Here is an 18,683-nt window from a genome sequence, read left to right on the forward strand (position 1 = left end):
CTCTGACTATTGCTAATGGTTCACAGCTCACTAGTTACTGCTTCTTTTGGGGTGGGAGAAGGGAGTATTTTAAACCTAGGATGTCAGGTGTGGACTCGATAAGGACAGACATAAGTGATTACGCTTTCCTTTGTCTAAGGTCCTAAGTGTCCACCCCCAGACACCTGATGAATGAAAATGTTTCTCGGGGGTAAAACATATCACAGGAAGAAGTTTACTTTGCTCTAACTCCTAAACTTCCATTTGTAAGCTGGGTGGCAACTCGCATTATTACGTATACATCATTCGTTTTGAGTCGAACCCTGGGAGAATCATCAGGATCTTGCCATCACCGAAGCTTTGTTAGACAGAGGTGAGCAGGCTGAGAGTATCTCTGTATCGAAGCACATATTAAGAAAGAGTATGGGAGAGCAAAATGGAAGGAGGGGAGCTAGAGAAAGAAGTTAGATGTAGTGGGGCTTTGGGGAACCCTACTGACCTCAGGAGCCGCCAGCAATCCCTGTGATCCTGCCCACGAGCCACCATCTTCTGAGATTCCTCCAAAGAGCCCTGAGCCGCCATTTTCTGTGACACCCCACCCACCCATCAGCCACCTCGGCCACCGTAGCAAGTATAAAGGCGGAAGTTACCATAGATACTGCGGATTCCTCCGTTGAGACCCGGTGTCAATAGCCGTACTGAAGTGAACTGTCCTAGATGGCCATGGCAGACACAGAGAGTCACCTAGTAAAACTTTATGCACTTAATGAGTATGATCAATGGGATAAAGTAGGCCAAGGGTTTCTCATTTTGGTTGACTCAGAATCGCAGGGCGTGTCTCTATTAGTTACCTCAGAGTCTAGCGGCTCGCTGCTCCTTAAGTCTAACATACAACCAGACAAGCTCTACCAGAGACCAAAGGACACTATAATTGCTTGGTTTGAAACAGAGAACCGTGGAATGGCGTTGAGTTTCCAAAACGCAGCAAGTTGCAGTACGATCTGGGAAGACATTTGCCGCATTCAAGGTAAAGACCCTTCGGTTATTGTTACACAAGACCTCTTAGATGATACAACAGTAGAAACTTATAATATGTATGAATTACCTGACTGTGAACTCAGTCAACTTGAACAAATTGCTAGTACAGTTTCCATGGCTTACACTTCACTTGCCCTTAAGGAAAAGCTGGCCTTGCTCTTGCAAAATGAAAACTATATTAAAAAACTACTGGGGCTGTTACCCACTTGTGAGAACCTGGGGTACACAGAAGGCTTATACTACTTGCATAAGATTATTAAAGAAATCTTATTCCTCGACAAAATACCTCTGTTTGAGATCATGTTTTCGGATGAATGTATCATGAATGTGGTGGGATGTCTTGAATATAACCCTGCTTTGCCTCAGCCAACAAGGCATCGGGAATTCTTGACCCAAAATGCAAAGTTCAAGGAAGTTGTACCAATGGCAGCCTGTACACTTACACAACAAATACACCAAACCTACAGGGTACAGTATATTCAAGACATTCTTTTGCCTATACCATTTGTGTTTGGACAGAATTGCCTTTCTGCTCTTAAACAGTTTATTTACCTCAAGAAGATGGAGATAGTCTACATGCTGCAGACAGATAATACCTTTTTGCCTCAAGTTTTCTCACAGTTAACGGCACATTCTACTAATACTGATAAACGACGTGAACTGATATTGTTTCTCAAAGAGTTCTGTACGTTCACTCAGACTTCAAAGCATGGAAACCACTATGCACTATTCAATTCATTAACACACATGGGAATTCTTCCTGCTCTTAAAGCTGTAATGATCCTGAATGATTTGCAAATAAGGTCAGCTTTTATGGACATATTTGCTCTCTTAGCGAAGCATAGTCCATCCATGATCTGCAAATTCATAGTAGAAGAAGCCCAGCAGAATGAAGATGACAACTTTCTCAATTTAGTAATTGAACAAATAATCTCTGATCCTGATCCTGAGCTAGCAGATGCTTCTCGTTTAATGGAAATTCTTTGTAGTCTACTTGATCCAGACATGTTAATAACATCTAACTATGAGAGAATTAAATTTCTAAAGTTCTTCTATAAACAATGTATGCATAACTTCATAGCACCACTTGTGGCTGCTACCTCAGAAGGTACATTTGAAGAAGATAATACATTCAGACCTGACGAAAATTTCTTCAATAATTACCAAACAGCACAACTGCTTAGCTTAATTTTGGAGATGCTCACATTTTGTGTGCAACATCACACACATTACATAAAAAGCTATATTGTGAGGAAAGACTTACTAAGAAATATCTTGATCCTGATGAGATCGAAGCATACGTTCCTGGTCTTATGTGCCCTTCGTTTTATGAGAAAGATGATTAGCCTTAAAAGTCATGCTTATAATGATTACATCATCAAGGGAAATCTTTTTGAGCCAGTTGTAAATGTTCTTCTGGATAATGGAACTCGGTACAACATGTTGAATTCAGCTATTCTTGCACTGTTTGAATACATAAGAGCAGAAAATATATATTCTCTCACTGCATATATAGTTAAAAATTTTTATCAAAAACTTGCATGGATTGAGTATGTTCAGACATTCAAAGGTTTGAAGTTTAAATATAAACAAGAGAAAAGGCGAAGAAGACAAGAACGGAAGGAATTATATCTGAACCTAAAGAGTGAAATATTTTTCAGAAGTGCCAATGTCTTGGAGGAGAAAGATGTCTGTTTTACAGAAAATATAGAGGAAGGAGAAGCAGGAATGCCAGCACTGGAAGGTGATTTTCAAGATGATGATAAATTTATGGACACTGAAAAAACAAAAGAAAATGAAGACAAGACAAATGTGCCTGAAAGAACATCATCTGGTGAGTACAAGTATACCTTTTCCTATTATTCTGATTCTGCTCCTGAAATAGATACCACAACTAGTAGTACCATAATGAGATTAGTGAATTTTCCAGGTGATGATGAAGAAGAGGAGGACGAGGAGGACAATAAGGACGAGAAGGAGGACGAGGAGGACGAGGAGGATGAGGAGGACGAGGAGGACGAGGAGGAGGGGGAGGACAAGGACAAAGAGGAGGACGAGGATGAGGACAAGGAGGAAGAGGAGGAGAACAAGGAGGAAGATGAGGAGGAGGAAAAGGAGGAGGAGGAAGAGGAGGAAGAAGGAGAAGAGGAAGAAAGAGTTGGAGGAGAAGGGGAAAAAGAAGAAAGAGAAGAAGAGCATACAGTGCTGAGGAAAAGACCACGTCTTAACCTGTAAAATCTGTATGAGAGACCCTTAACATCATTAAAGTCTATTAAAATAAGATGCTAAATGTTATTATTTAGAAGGGTTTAATTCTGTAACCAAGCTTATGAGAATATTTTTAAGAAGAAAGACTAACCAGAACCTGAATGATAACTTCTAGACAAGAAAAGTTTGTTTAGAAGGGATGGGGGAACAGGTTGATAATATAGTATCAATGTAGTTTTGTTCCAGCAGTGTAATTATAAACAACTGTTAGCAGTATAATTCCATAACCTGTAACATTACTTGCCCCAAACCACTGGTTATGTTTTTTTTTCCTTCAGTTGTTTTCTTTGAAACAAAAATTTATGTTTATGCTTATATGGAAACAAAGTCAATGGGAACAAAGAATAAGTTTTTGTGTGAAAATTTAACAAAAAATTCAGCTTTAAGAGTACTTGTGTGGAAGTAATTTTCAGTATGCATTTCCATGAATAAAAAAAGGAAGCTGGATTCAAAATGTGCAGTTGTGAATGTATCTTTTTCCAGAGATAAGAGATGCCAAAAACCAGTTCAATACTATTCTAAAAGGGTGTTCTCTAGGACCTTGGGAGTAGGTAGAACAGAATGCTTTCAACTTGGAAGTCATTTCCTGATTCATTAATAAAGCCCTGTGTCTGACTTCAGAGAGGCAGGTAAACTTTACAGTGCAGATTACCAAAAAATAGTGCTAAATGAAGTAGCACTGAATATCTAGATACCATTTTGGATAAGTAAAAGGTTATTTAGGTGTCAAATTCCACATACAGTACATGAAATTTTTTTTCTTTTCTATAAACAAACACCTTGTAATATGAAAGGTTCCTTGTTAAAGAGTGAAAGCAAAAGAATGTCTAAAAATAAATTCTAACGAAGACTTAAAAGGTTTTATTTTTATAGGAGCAAGTTAACTGGGTCCATTTATCCTGGATTAGTTTAAATTGAAGCAGTCTCTCATGTTTTGAAGACTTTAGGATTAATTTCAATTTTATCCATTATTTTATCAAGATGAGCTGTCTGTGTATATATAGTTTTCCACAAGACAGATATTTAAGTTTGTATTCAAAATACCACCGTAATTCCTTTGTACCGTTTGGTGATGCTATTCACACTGAACTATAAAATTCAGGAATTAAAAGTGACCCTCTAATTCTCAAAATAAGATCAGTTAAAATGTACTATTGTGCCAATAGGAGACACATCTTGTGCAAAATTAAGAGACTGTTGTGTAAGAGCTATAAAAAGAGTGTATTCCTAAAACAAATAATTATTTCATCAGTGTAGACATGACTTCAAGAGATGCCATCAGGCATTACTGAGGACATGATGCAGCAAGGCAACTGCACTGTAATGGAATCGTTCAAAGTCAAGTATGTAAGTCTGTAAAAAAAAGGCAGTTTGAAAACTATGCTGTTTTCCTTCTGACTAGACTTTCATAGAGGATGTTATCCATACCTAGTACACACATTTGCATGCATACACAGAGTTTTGCTTCGAGGAAAATATACTTCACTATTCGTTTTGGTGGGCATAGCCCTACTTCTTAACAGAGCAGTTATTTACATCTAGACGGAAGAGAACAATTTTTTGACACTCTTTCTGCTCATTTTCTTTCCTTCAGCTAGTTTTAATTGGCTATAAAAATGAACATTATAGGATTAAAAATGAATATTTGCATTATTGTTGTATTGTCCCCAGTGAGATTGTAAGGCAAGATGAGGGAGGGCATAAGTGCAATGGAAAGTGAAAAAAATTAAAAGGACAGGCATTCTATTGAGCTGCGCAACCTCTATGAGCCCTTTTCTAGTCTCAGCTACTTAATGTTAGGGAAACAACGTGACAAGCAGAACGGTGCAAAGCCAAATTGCCCATCAGATGGCACGACCTACTATTAAGGGAACGTTTAAGAGGGCAACAAAACACAGAAGAGCCATCCTTCTTGCCTGCACACTGAGTGCAAAATTGACCAAAATGTTCAGTCTCTCTAGATGTTGTATGGGAGAAAATACCATGTTAAAAATGTTCATTTTCCCCTAAGTTTTTTAGAAGTAATTTTAAAAAGACAAACCTTAAATGATTTATTTATGAAAAGAAGAAACAGTTTGGAATGGCCCTGTATTTACAGTAACATTCAGATAAGCATTTTTTTAGAGGTGCCTTGAATTCGACAAGTTTTTGTTTTATTACATGACTTTCAGTAATTTTTATGACTTAGTGACTTTCTAAACACATCAACAAGGGAGGGTGATGTAATAGATAAAGCAAAAGGTTCATATTCAGATATCCGTTGATAACAATGCAGACTCTGGCACCAGTTTCATGACCTTAGACAATTTATTGATTTTCTCCTCTAGCCACAATTTTGCCATCTTGCCTTAAAAATTAGAAACTATATGTAAATTACCAAGAACACAGTACTTAATAAATTGCTTTTAAAACTTACTATCATCAGCCATAACAGCATAATCATTTCCAAGAAATGGGGGAAACAACAAGGTATATGCATTTATATTATACCATGCTCATAAAACCATAGTTTTATATTCTGGATTAAATTGATAGCAACATGATAAATAAAAATTTAATGAGTTCAGGTCTGGTTGGCGGACAAGTTTACATGTATGCCCTAAGTTTTCAAAAGAAGTCTATACAATTTTCTATTCCTTTAGTCCTTGTTTAATGACCAAAATGTAGGGCTTCTTAATCTCATCACTATTTACATTTGGGGCCAGACAATTCATTGTTGCAGAAGGCTTTCCTGTGCATTTTAGGATATTTAGCAGCATTCCTGACATATACCTACTAGAAGCCAGCAGCACACCTGCAACTGTGACAACTAAAATGTATCCAGAAGAAGTTAAATATCCCTCAAGAGGACAAAGTGACCCTTATTGTGAATCCAGTTTAAAGATGTGTGGAGCTTGATTCGAGGGCTTCTCTTACATCCACTTAGCCAAGTCACTTTCTCTTTTCATTCCTACCTAAAAGACAAAGTATATATAAGGGTCGGGTGTATAACGCACTTTCATAAAAACAGAATAGACTTTGCTTGGAATTACAGAGATCCTGGTTCTGCATTTCATTTTAAGTACTACTGTTACCAAGCTAAAAGGCACTCATTCATGTGGCACCTTAGGTGCATTATCCAAAAATTAGTGTTGAGAGAAACAGGTCTTTATTTTACAATATTCCAACCTTGAGGGTCCTGGGAGTGCCTCAGCTTGGAGCCCTGTTCTGCAACATGGCACATGTTTTCATGGACTGTTTTATGGAGGCTGATGACATTGTACCCCAGATCCTGAGGGAGACAGCTGAAATATAAGGGATGGGGAACTTCTGGGCATATTTTTGGCTTCTAATCTTTTGGGGAGCAAGGGAAGTGCTGGGTCCCTTGAGAGAATAGAGCTCTGAGCTGAAGTGCTCACAGCCCTCCCCAGGTTGGAGTATTGTAAATAAAGACCTGTTTTCCTCAACACTAGTTGTTGGATTTTACACCAAGGTGCCACATGAAAGAACCCCCTTACTGTTTCGCTCAGTAACACCACGACACACTTAACATCATGATCCTTTTCCCAAGACTGCCCACCCTTCTTTTAAATCCTGACCCAGAACTTCCTATGTGACCTCATCTCTGATTCCTCCCACTATGAGCTACATTTGCCAGTTTTCCATATTGTTTACATTCTTTCGGCTGCCATTTTTAGTTAGGGAAAGAGTTTCCATCACAAGGGGCTTCCAGGGAAGGCCTTCACCTCCTCTGGCTACATGCTGAGTCAGGCTATATCCTGAAAGTAATGTATACCATTTTCCCCAGGGCAGTAGCACAAGCCATTATCTAACTAGCCATATCTAGTTTGCCATAGATATACAAAGTACCTTAAGTGCTGTATTATCTCCTTCCTCCATCCCCCAACCATGGGTTGTGGTGACTTTAGGGATCCCTCCCTCTCTCTGTAACCCATTTCACTACCATGGAATCTTATTTGGCACCTTTAATTCTCAGTTTTCTTATCTGTAATGTATGGCTAACAATATTGTTACGCCTGAATTGTGTCTCCCAAAATTTACATGATGAAGTCTTAACTTCTAGTGCCTCAGATGAGACTGTATTTGAAGACAAGGTCTTAGAAAATTAAGTTAAAATGAGGTCATTAGAGTAAATCCAACTCCAAGATGGTTGGTATGTTTAGAAGAAGAAGAAATTTGAACACAGACATACACACAGGGAAGACAATGTGAAGACAGAGACAATATGACCTTCTATATGCCAAGGAGAAAGGCCTCAAAAGAAGCGAACTCTGCCAACCCCTTGATTTGTTAAAAAAAAAAAAAAAAAAATTTCTGTTGTTTAAGTAACCAAACTTGTGGCACTTTGTAATGGATGCCTTAGCAAACTAATATAAACACTTTACAGGAAGTTTTGTGAGGATTAGATAATATATATCTTATGAATATCACAGAATTATGATAAAAAGCTCACAATTGAGATATGGCCATGGTTATTCTTAATTGAGGGTGTATTATGTGTCAAGCACACTTTCCTAGGCAATTCAGCTATATTGTTTCTAATTTCACAATAAATCTACAATGTAGATATGGTGGTCATGAGAATACACTTTATTAAAAGCGAGTATATTGAAATCAAGCCACTGTGCTCTTCAATCATTGTCTCACTTTCTCCCAGGTCATGCTTCCTAAGGGGCTGCTTCCAACCAGTGGTTTGCATGGCAGGGGTACAAACATAGGCTCATTCCTGTAGCAGAGAATGATTTGAGGATTTTCTGAAGGTCTTCCTGAACATTCTTTATGCTGCATGGTGATCTGGGACACTTTTAGCATTTATTTTATTCTTCACTGGAGGTCAAAGTGTGTCATGATCTGATAACTTTTCCGACATCCTCCAGCTTGCTCACCATTGCTTCTCACTGGCACTTTCTCTAATAAAATTATTGCATGCTAAATCCTCTGAGGATAATTGCTTCTTGGAGAACCTGAACTAACAAAGTATTACTTTGACTGTATTTTACAGAAGAAACACACTTGTGTGTGCCCAGAATTACTAATACTAGTGAGACTCTATTTAGATATGTTTGTCTGACTCCATAGACTGAGTTCTTTCTCTTAAATGTAGTGTGTCTTGAAATGTATAAAGTACTTCAAATATTAAAATTGATATATACATCCATCATACATATTTATTAATAATAAAGTAAAAATCTGAAATCAATATATCAGGCCTATGAATAATCAATGCACATAAATAGTAACAAGGTCCCTCATTCTGCTTTACCCACACTTCCAAAGGATATGCCAAGATAACACCACTTGAATTCTTCACAAAAACACAGGACAGCATTCTGCAAACCACTGTCATCGCCCTCAACACAGGAGTTACTGATATTTTAACTCTTGCCTCAGAAGTCAAGAGAGAGAGAATAGTTAACTTTTACTTGGTGCCAGGCATCATGCTAAGTACTTTATATGTGTGGTGAGATACTTTGACGTTGACAATGGAGGTATATCTCCACTTCTCCTCATGCATTCCCCCATGCTAGAATTTAGCTGTTAACCTGATAAAAATATTGGGAGCAGAGGCCTATTTAATTTACAGAGATTAAGTTTCAGCCCCATTGAAGAATGGGGGCTTGAAGTAGAAATTAAGCCCAATTATATACAACTTGAAATTAAATATATTGCATATCTTGAATGTGTGGGTCATTTCTGAGACACTAGACTTGTGTCAACTTGTGTTCCTTTCTACCTTTCTCTTGGATTGTTTGGGTGTATGTTTCAATTTGCCTTTTATTGCTTTAGAAGGTCTTATTTTGGCTCTAATCTGATAGTTAGTTACCTTTAAATTATAACATGCACACTTTATTTTATAAAGACTAAATTTAATAAGTGTATCCTTCCCTGGAATAATAAAATAAGTCAATTTATACCCATCACCCCTCTACAGTATTGCGTGTGATGGCTGCTTTAATATATCTGACGATTTTGGCTGTTTTCACTAGAAGGCCTTTGGTATCCAAATTGTTGGAACCAGAAGCAAACAAAGTTGGAGTTAGATTATTTCCTGCCCCCACTGTGATAACTAAATTGAGCAATTATGTAGGTAGTATTTGGAGAAAACTACAGAAAATTACTTTTGTTGGAGAGTTACTACGACAACCCTATAGAAAAGAAGGACATGTGAAAATGTGCTGAGGAGCTGGATAAACCACTCAATAATATTGGCATGTTTCTGCTGCACACATTTTCAAAGATACCCTACAAAATCGGAAGAGTGCTTTAGTCTATCACATTTGTCAGTGGAGAACATACAGTATTTTTAGTGTCTTTCCAAAGATTGTAAAATATCAGAGAACTGTAGATTTATTTCATGCCAAAAATAAAATATTCTGTAAGAATTATTCATAACTTTATCAGATTTCAGTATTATTCTTTAAACATAATTAAATGTTGTATGATTTCTCCCGATCCTAAATATGAGGATCCTTTTCAATGTTTAATAGCTTATATATTATGGGAGAGAAAATCTCATAAGCAGACAAAAGAACCTTCCAAACACTTCAAATATTGTACTGGAATTTTACTAGGAAAAAATAACAGACAAGGAGAGAGAGCTCCCAAAGAAAAATTTAATTCCTAGTGAAGCAAATCATTAATAGAATATCACCAATTATAGTCTATCAGTGAATCATGAACATTTTCCCACAAAGACAGGTTTTAATATTTATATAATGAATAAGGAAAATTATTCATCACTCAGGAAGTTAAAAATAATACAATTTAACACCTATGTCTGGTATAAAGTTAATACTTTCTTAACTGTAAGCAGTATGTATCCATAGAACTGATGTGTAGCCAGTACATACCAGGACTGCATAGACGGTGGAGTGCAATTTGACTGGTTGCTCATTGATAGTGGTCAGAGTCTATTGGGTAGTATGTTTTGAATATCATTTCATTTTATGTACTGGTGGGAATATGTGTGTGTGTTTAATGTAAAACATGTTCTATATGTATATATGAAAATCAAGCATGGTGAATCTCTAAAAGAATATCTATTATAGTCAAGAACAAATTAAAGATGTCAATTAGCAATTATTATTTTCCATTAAACTGTTGCTCTTAGCCTAGGGAGTTAGATCAGAAAGAATAAGAAATGAAAGCTATATTTTCATTGTATATTGTGAAGATCCAAATAATCTGAAAAACCAAAATAGAATTCAGTAAGGGTGTTGGCTACACAGTTAGGAAATGACAACACGTAACTTTCCTTTATCTAATATAGGCACAGTAGCTACTTAAAATTAAGTGCTTAGTAGTAAATATGATAAGACATGTATAAAACCTATATGAAGAAGACATTAAAGTTTCTTAAGACACACACAATCCATTGAATAAGAATTTTAATAAGAATTATTTAATACTCACATGCCCTGGGACAGGAAATCAGCATTGTGAGGAATACCATTTTCTAAACATAAACTCATTAATATAATGCAATCTGAGGAAAACTACTATAAGGATTTTGTTTTCCGAAAATAACAAAATGATTCTTAAATCCATCTAGGAATATTAGTAATCAAGAGTAACATGGATTTTTATGAAAAAGATAGCTTTAGAAGATGAGTTCTAGCAGATTACCAAACTATGTAAGTTGTAAGTCCTGTTTAATAGAAACATTACTGTATTTGTGCAGAAAAAAAATAAACAATATGGGGTTTCTCCTATGGTAATGATATAGGAAGCTATGTTATGCAAAAGTGGTGTTCGTTCAGCAGTCTGAAAACTAGGAGAAAAAAAATGCTACTTTACCTCACGTTAGTTCTCTTATTCAAATAAATTTTACCGAAATCAAAAATTTCAAGAAAGTAAATCAGAAACCTACAAGGAATTTATTTTGTGAAGGTTGTACTAATTATAGGTGGTCAAGGCATATGTATGAAATCCAAGTGGTGACAGAGGGAAAGACTGATATATCTGATGACATAACACAAAAAGTGTTCTGTATTAGTGGGAAAAAGTTGAATATATTTTTCTTTTTCTCTTTGCTATACTTACTTTTTACAATGAAACTAGATAAACACTAACAACTAAATTTAATGGTAGGTAAAAACATAAAGTAACAGTTCACAGAAAATGACATAACAAAAATCAGTAAACATAATCATGTACTCTGAGGCAAACTGAAAGAGATATCCCGTTCCTCCCAAAAAATTCAACCGTAACCCCTGGGAACTGTGCATGTTACTTTATATAGCAAAGTTTTTGCAGATAAAATTAATTAAGGATGTTGGGATGGGACAGTGATCCAGTATTATCCAGGTTGACCCTAAATGCAATAACATGTATCCTTATAAGAGGAAGGCAGAAGGATATTTGACCCACACATACAGAGGAAAAAACAATGTGAAGGCTGAGCAGAGAGAAATTTGAAATCTTAGCCTCAAAATTTGGAATGTTGTGGCAGTAAGCCAAGGAATGCTAAGCAGTCACCCAAAACAGAGTCTTCTCTTGAGCTTCTGGAGGGAATGTGGCCCTGCTGAAACATTGATTTCCACCCGATGATATTAATTTTTGAATTTCTGGCCTCTAGGACTATGAGAGAATTTTTGTTATGGCTTTTCATTAAATTTATTTTTTACTGTTGTTCTATTACAGTTGTCCAAATGTTTTCTCTGTTTCTCTCCATGGTCCTGCTTACACCCCATCCCCTGCTCCCACAGTCAGTCCCCGCCCTGCTGTCCATGTCCATGGATCTTTTATGCTGTTATGGTTTTAAACTACCTACTTTGTGGTAATTTGTTACAGCAGCCTTAGTAAACTAATCAATGCTCCATAATTTAAAAAATAAATTACAATAACAATTAAATGATGTTTGGGGGTATTTTAAAGGGAGTGTTACTTAATGTCAAACTCATAGTTTGGCTCATACCTGAGAATTGTAAAGAGCGTGTGGAATTATCCAGAGAGAAAAGGGGTCCTATTTAGAACAAACTGCACTTCCATCTACAGAATGAAGAAGTCTGTGAGTGTGTTTTCCACACACTGGTATACTGATATACAATTAGAGAGATAGCAAATAGCTTGAAGCCATCTAAGCTGGGACTTGTTCCAAAAAAGCTACCTGAAAGAGAGCTGGAGCTCCAGTCTGAAGAGTCTATGCCTATGAAATGCCAAGGAACTTAAAAGCCATCACACACCATGCAGATAGATTATCCTCAGTGGTTCTTTGCTCAGCATTGGGTAGTGTCTTCTCACATGAATCTGATCGGTAATTGGCTGAATACCTGAAGGGGACCTTTTGAAGCTCCTTGGAGTTCTCTCTGCATACAGTTCTCTCCAGTACTCATTCCTGAGAATGATGGCTACCATGGTCTCCTTGGGAGTGTCAACTCCATCCCAGGGATCCTCCAGGGAAGTGTCTGGACACTCTAAGGCCAGAAACTCTCCCTAGGGAGTAAGCTTGGGCAATTTAGGGTCTCACCTTGTTTGTGTCCTATCTCTCAAGAATCTCTGTACTTTGTTGACTGATGTTCAGTGTATTGCAACTGTTATCTGTTTTGGGTGTTCCAGTTGAAAGGATGAATCCAAGCCTTGTTATATCACCTTAGTCGGAAGTATGACTTTGAAGTTTTTAAAGTAGAAATGTCAGGGGAAAATATACAATACAATTCTAAACAAGTGGCATCTTCTCCGTTTTACACACCTATCTATCTTCCCTCTCATCCAAGAGGCTTTTGAAATGGCAGAAAAAAATAAACCTCTGAAAGACTGAATCCCTTGTCTTCACCTAGTTAACTCCCTTCAGATCTCAGCTCACTCTGACAAGATTTCTTTCCATCATTCCTCACACCAAGGCTCTGTTTACCCACAATCCATAGCATATGTTTCAATTATATTTTAATTTTTATGTAAATAGTCATTTGGTTCATCTTAATTTCCCTTCCTAGAATATAAGTACTACAAGGATGGGTTTCTAGGCTTTTATGCTCAGTACTCTTTCCCCAGTGGCTATTTGTTATAATGCTAAAGAACAATGAATGGTGTCTCTTAGACAATATGAGATAGTGCAGGAAGGTTGAATGTAGGCAGAGTCACACTGATAGAGGAATTTGAACAGAGAAAAATATTTCCTAGGAATAGGCCATCAGATATATTTGTTAACATCTTCCCTATAAGAATTTTTTTGAAACTCCATACCCCCTCTCACATTTTTTAAGGGGCACATAATATTTTATTGCAATTGAAAATCATTGTGAAGGATGTAATTTCAGATATACAGTAAAAATTGCAGTTTAAAATAAAATGGTTGCCGTTGTTAGTGGGGTTCTAGTGGTGTCCCAAGGAAAGCATTCTAGGAGACCCACAGGGGAGAATGAGTATGGCAAGATTTATTTGGGTGGAAATAGAAGGCTTCCCCTGAGTCTTATCTGTTCATTTACCATGTCTCCAGCAAAGCTAAAACAAAAGCCAGTGTCCAGAGTTTCTGTTTAATTATTCTGGCATGAGCAGTCTCAGTTCCTATGCAAGTAGCTTAGCACTGTTCCCTGCTGCGCTGCTGTACCCGGGCTTCCATCTGGAGCCTGTGTTTGGAGTCCATAGTACATGCTTATAATGAAGAGAAAGCGCAAAGGAAAGGGGTGAGTGTGTATTCCTGGCCGGGGGGTGGGAGGTGGGGTGGGTAGCGTGGGAACACAGAGAGAAAGCTTCTTTGTTAAGCTGGGATATATTATCTTAGGCTTGGGAGAAACCAACTGTGTTTTTCAAAATAGCTGATGAAATTCCCAAGCATTTGCAAGCTTACACTGGGTCCACCCCCCAGTCAGTTGATCCCTTTCCCAGGTTACACTGACAGGCTTCTATGGTCAAACATTTGATCCTACACCGTTTTGACTTCAATTGCACATGTGTTTAACTCTCCCTGCACCTCCCCAAAAACCTGGTACTGGAGCAGGGAAAGGAGGGGCATTAATCCTTGGCAGGGCAATGATGTGATTCCTTGGAGTGTGTGAAGCTGTAGCAATCAGGCTTGTGCTCCCTAGTCGAATATGCTCAACTACGTCCGATTCCCTTTGCTTTCTGCCTTTATTAGTTACTAGCTAACTACCTATGGTAACTAAATCATGACATCATTCTTTGAATTGTAACTAGTGGAATGTAAATACCACTATGAGTTTTTATTCATCATCCACTGAAAAATAATGCATGAACAAGATCTTTACATTTAGGGATTCTATATATTCTTTTTACCACCTGGAAATGGTTTTAATCCATTTTCAGTTTAAACATGTTTTGTTGATCACTGTTAATGGAAAATTAACAAAAACTTAGAAATAAGACACTTTGAAACATGGTTCATATAACCCCACAGCCCATGGTTGGGAGATAGGAAAAGGAGAGAAATGGATGAAGCAGCTTGAGATACTTTTCACAACGGCAAGGTGATAGCTGTGCCTTTCCTGAAGGGAAGCTGTGCTGCCATCCAGTAAAAGGTCTATGTGACTTTCAGTACGGATGGTGCAGAGTAGGAGGTCACATAGGAAGCTCGGGGTCAGCATTTAAAAATTAGGACAGCCAGGCCTGGCTGGTGTGGTTCAGTGGATAGAGCACTGGCCTGTGAACCAAACAGTGCCTGGTTCAATTCCCAGTCAGGGCACATGCCTGGTTTGTGGGCCAGGTCCCCAGTTAGGGGTGCTCAGGAGACAGCTACACATTGTTGTTTCTCTCCCTCTCTTTTTCCCTCCCTTCCCTTCTCTCTAAAATTAAACAAATAAAATCTTAAAGATAAAAATTAGGGCAGCCAGCCATGATAGGGGAGAGCTATGGGGGAGGGGGCCACATGGTTTGAAAGGATATAGAAGTTCCCCACGCCCCCCCTCTGCCATGAGGTGAAAGAGGAGACCCACTGGGAAACCTGCTTGGAGAACATGCAGCACAGCTGATGAGGCTGGAATTGCGGGGACCTGCCTAACCATGCACGGATTAGTGGGAGATGCCTGGAATGCTGAACTGTGACTGGGAATGCTGAGCTGCGGGTTTCTGCTTTTTTGGAAATGGTACCTCTGACTGGTGACGAGAGTATTATGAAACTGGCCTGGTTTGGCAGGTGGCGGCAGGACTATATGTTTTGGGGTATTTTAAAGGGACTGGTACTTAATGTCAGAAATCCACCATTATTCTGAATCTGTATAACCTTTAAATAAGCCTCCATTCCTTTTTCACCAAACTTTTGTATTGGGAGTCATGCTTCTTGGCAGCGAAATATTATACCCCACAGCTGTTCCAGAACAGCATAGGCTGGGGTTCTGTAACAACTTGAGACTGTGTTACAGTAGAATGAGAACCAGAGGGAGACATGTCTCACCCGCTAACTCAGCAGCCCTGAGCCTAGTCCGATAATATTGCCAGGCGTTCCGCATATCACAAGAAATTCTATGTTTGTACAGGAGGAGGGAAGTCCTTGAAATTCTATGTATCAGTCTCCACTACCTGGGAAAGAAAGCCTTTTGAAACTGTGCCTTCATCCCAAGGCCATAAAAGCGGGAGAAGGTCCACAGTGCCCAAAGTAGAAGCCCATAAAACAGTGTTGATTAACTGCCTGCCTTCCATCACCCATGCAAGATGAACAATACAGTCTAGAGCAACGGTTCTCAACCTGTGACAACCCCTTTGGGGGTCGAACGACCCTTTCACAGGGGTTGCCTGAGACCAATGGAAAACACATATATAATTACATATTGTTTTTGTGATTAATCACTATGCTTTAGTTATGGTTGGGGTCATCACAAAATGAGGACCTGTATTAAAGGGTCGCGGCATTAGAAAGGTTGAGAACCACTGGTTTAGAGCAAGATAAGGATTTAGGCTCACAGACCTCCACACGTACCTAAGTCTGGGTAGTCACGTTCCCCTTGAGAAGAGCTGGCACCACATTTATCTGTCAATCAATATGTAACTTCTTCACCCACATCCTGCCAATTATATAAGTCCTCAGAACAAAAGACTCTCTCTCTTGGCACTCTTGGCCCTCTTGGCTCTCTGGCCACCCGGCCTTTGGCCACCCTTGCTTTTGCTCTACCACTTACTAACAAACTTTGTGTGCATGCTAATAGGCTTGCTGATCTGTCATTCTTTAATGCATCGGCCGGAAGAACCAGGGTTTCTCCAACAATATAAGGGACAACAAATTGAAGTTAGGAAAAGAGAACATGTTTTTCTTTTTTAACTCTGCAGCATTGTCTAAAAGGTCCTCTTTAAATTATTTGATTCTTTAAGAAATTTTACCTTTGTTTGGGTTACGTTTATTAGGATCTACATTTTGTGTAGCTAGCTACATGTTAACTTGTATAGGTGGTATTCAGTAGAGATATAGTATTTCTTTCAGATAGAGAACATAATGTTAATAATTTATTTTTCCAATAAGATATTAAAAAGCTTTGTCTTAAACTGACAACATAACCACTGTTTGAATTCTCCTTTGAACCAGCCTTCTTACATGCTGTTTCCCTCATTACTGAGTTAAATAAATATTTGATATATGTTCACTTTATAACTTTAACTTTTTAAAAGATATTCTTTATAACATCCTACCCTAAGTAAGATAACAAAAATACTGTATATATACAAAATGAAATTTTAACATGTATTTTATGCCTATGGATATAGGATTTAAGGATTATTAAAATAAAAACAAAACTCCATTTGAAGTTCTAATTGTCTTGATTGAGAGATTCATGAATCAAGCAGCATCCTATTGAGTAACTAAAAGGGTACTCTGGTGAGCTGTGCAAAATGCAAGATTTTTATAGGCAGAAAGAGAGTCAGACTAAGAATTTAAAAGAGTGGATTATTTCCTGCAAGGACACCTTCCCTTAAGGAAAAGCAGGGATCTTACCAGGCAGATTATCTCACCAGTGTTGATCAGGAAATTCCAGATTGACTGGTTAGTTATTAAGTTTTGGTTTGGTGACTTGGCTTAGCAAAAGTGACACCATTTTGGACTATTGTTTCTTTTATTAATAGGGTTATAATATATCTTGTGAATTTACTTTGGTTACTGAAGGGAAGCAGAGTTTTACACCTCAAATTATACCTCTTAGGGAATATTGATTATTTTAGCCTGGTTATTTTCAAGAAACAACAGGCTTGAAGGAATCTCTGAAACCCAAGTAGAAGTTACCCTTTGTAAAGATGTTTACATTGTAAGGAAATCTCCATCTGTAAGGGTGTCTTCCTTACTCTACAAGGCCTGCCTTCACTACCAGTAGAGAAGGCATGGACTTAAAACTTCATAATAACCATGCCATTTTAAAACTTCATAACAACCATACCCTTTTTACTGTGCTTTTCTTAGTAACCTCTATAAGTGACTCTCCACCCCCAACATTTTCTTTTTGTCTTTAGCTGAATGTGGTATTTAAGGTGAGGCATCTACCATTTTGGCTAATTACTCAGTTTTCTTGGGTCTCTCCCATATGTACAGGATGTATACATGTCATTAAACTTTAATTTGTTTTTCTCCTGCTAACCTGTCTCATTGAAACCGAGTGTCCTTACAGTTTTGATTTAATCTGTGACTATAGCTTTAAAAATTATCCCCGTTGCCGATCTACACCCCTCATATACCTAAGCTTTCCCTTGGATAATCAGTAACCCCTGAGGCAGCAGAAGACAGTAGTCCAGACCAGACTGATGGTCACAAGGTCGGGACCTCCAGCAGGCTGAAGATAACATCTTAACCTAAGATATATTTCAGTTCCTCAGCACTAAGGTAGAATGAGTCTCTTGCTACTTGTCCATGAGGCCAGGCAGAAGGATGCCAGAGATTACCTCTGAGCTGTCCTCAAGACCTAAAGAAATGATTTATTATCCTTCTCTCACACCTCTGACCAATCAGCTCCTTACAGGACTTCCCTAACCCCTGGTGTCTTGCAATTTTACCCTACATAATCTATAACTTACATGCCATCTGGGAGTCAAGTCTATCAGAACACTAGCTTAGTGTTCTTATTGGCACCGATCCCATAGTAAATTACTTCTTTACTCCACTGCAAACGCCTGTTCATGCATGTATTTGGGACAGTGCATGCAGGTGGAGTGGACTTAAATATTGGCGTTTGATAACATCATGTCAATTTGATTAATAGACCAGCCAGAAAAACTTTGAAGCGTAGAGGAAATTTTTCCTCCCTGACATTACAATGATTTTTAGTATTCAGTTGGTCAAAACAATCTAAGTACATTTTATATATTTAAAATTATTATTAAGTAAAGTTTTATGGAAATTCTACTTTCTCTTAAAGTGAAATATGATAGAAGTTAGTCTCATTATTTAATATCTGACAGATAACATTTTATATTGTGTTAATGGGTTGGGAAAATATTAAACATTTTACAAAACAAAACAAGAATTG

The 18,683-nt window shown here is 37.8% G+C and overlaps 1 pseudogene; it reads left to right on the forward strand.

The window, feature by feature from the left end:
* The first annotated feature begins 702 nt into the window (after positions 1 to 702).
* Positions 703 to 18,008, forward strand: LOC149991725 (serine/threonine-protein phosphatase 4 regulatory subunit 3B pseudogene; annotated as a pseudogene).
* Positions 18,009 to 18,683: the final 675 nt, after the last annotated feature.

Source organism: Furipterus horrens, unplaced genomic scaffold (genome assembly GCF_987537825.1).
Source record: "Furipterus horrens unplaced genomic scaffold, mFurHor1.1.pri manual_scaffold_17, whole genome shotgun sequence".
Taxonomy (NCBI): domain Eukaryota; kingdom Metazoa; phylum Chordata; class Mammalia; order Chiroptera; family Furipteridae; genus Furipterus; species Furipterus horrens.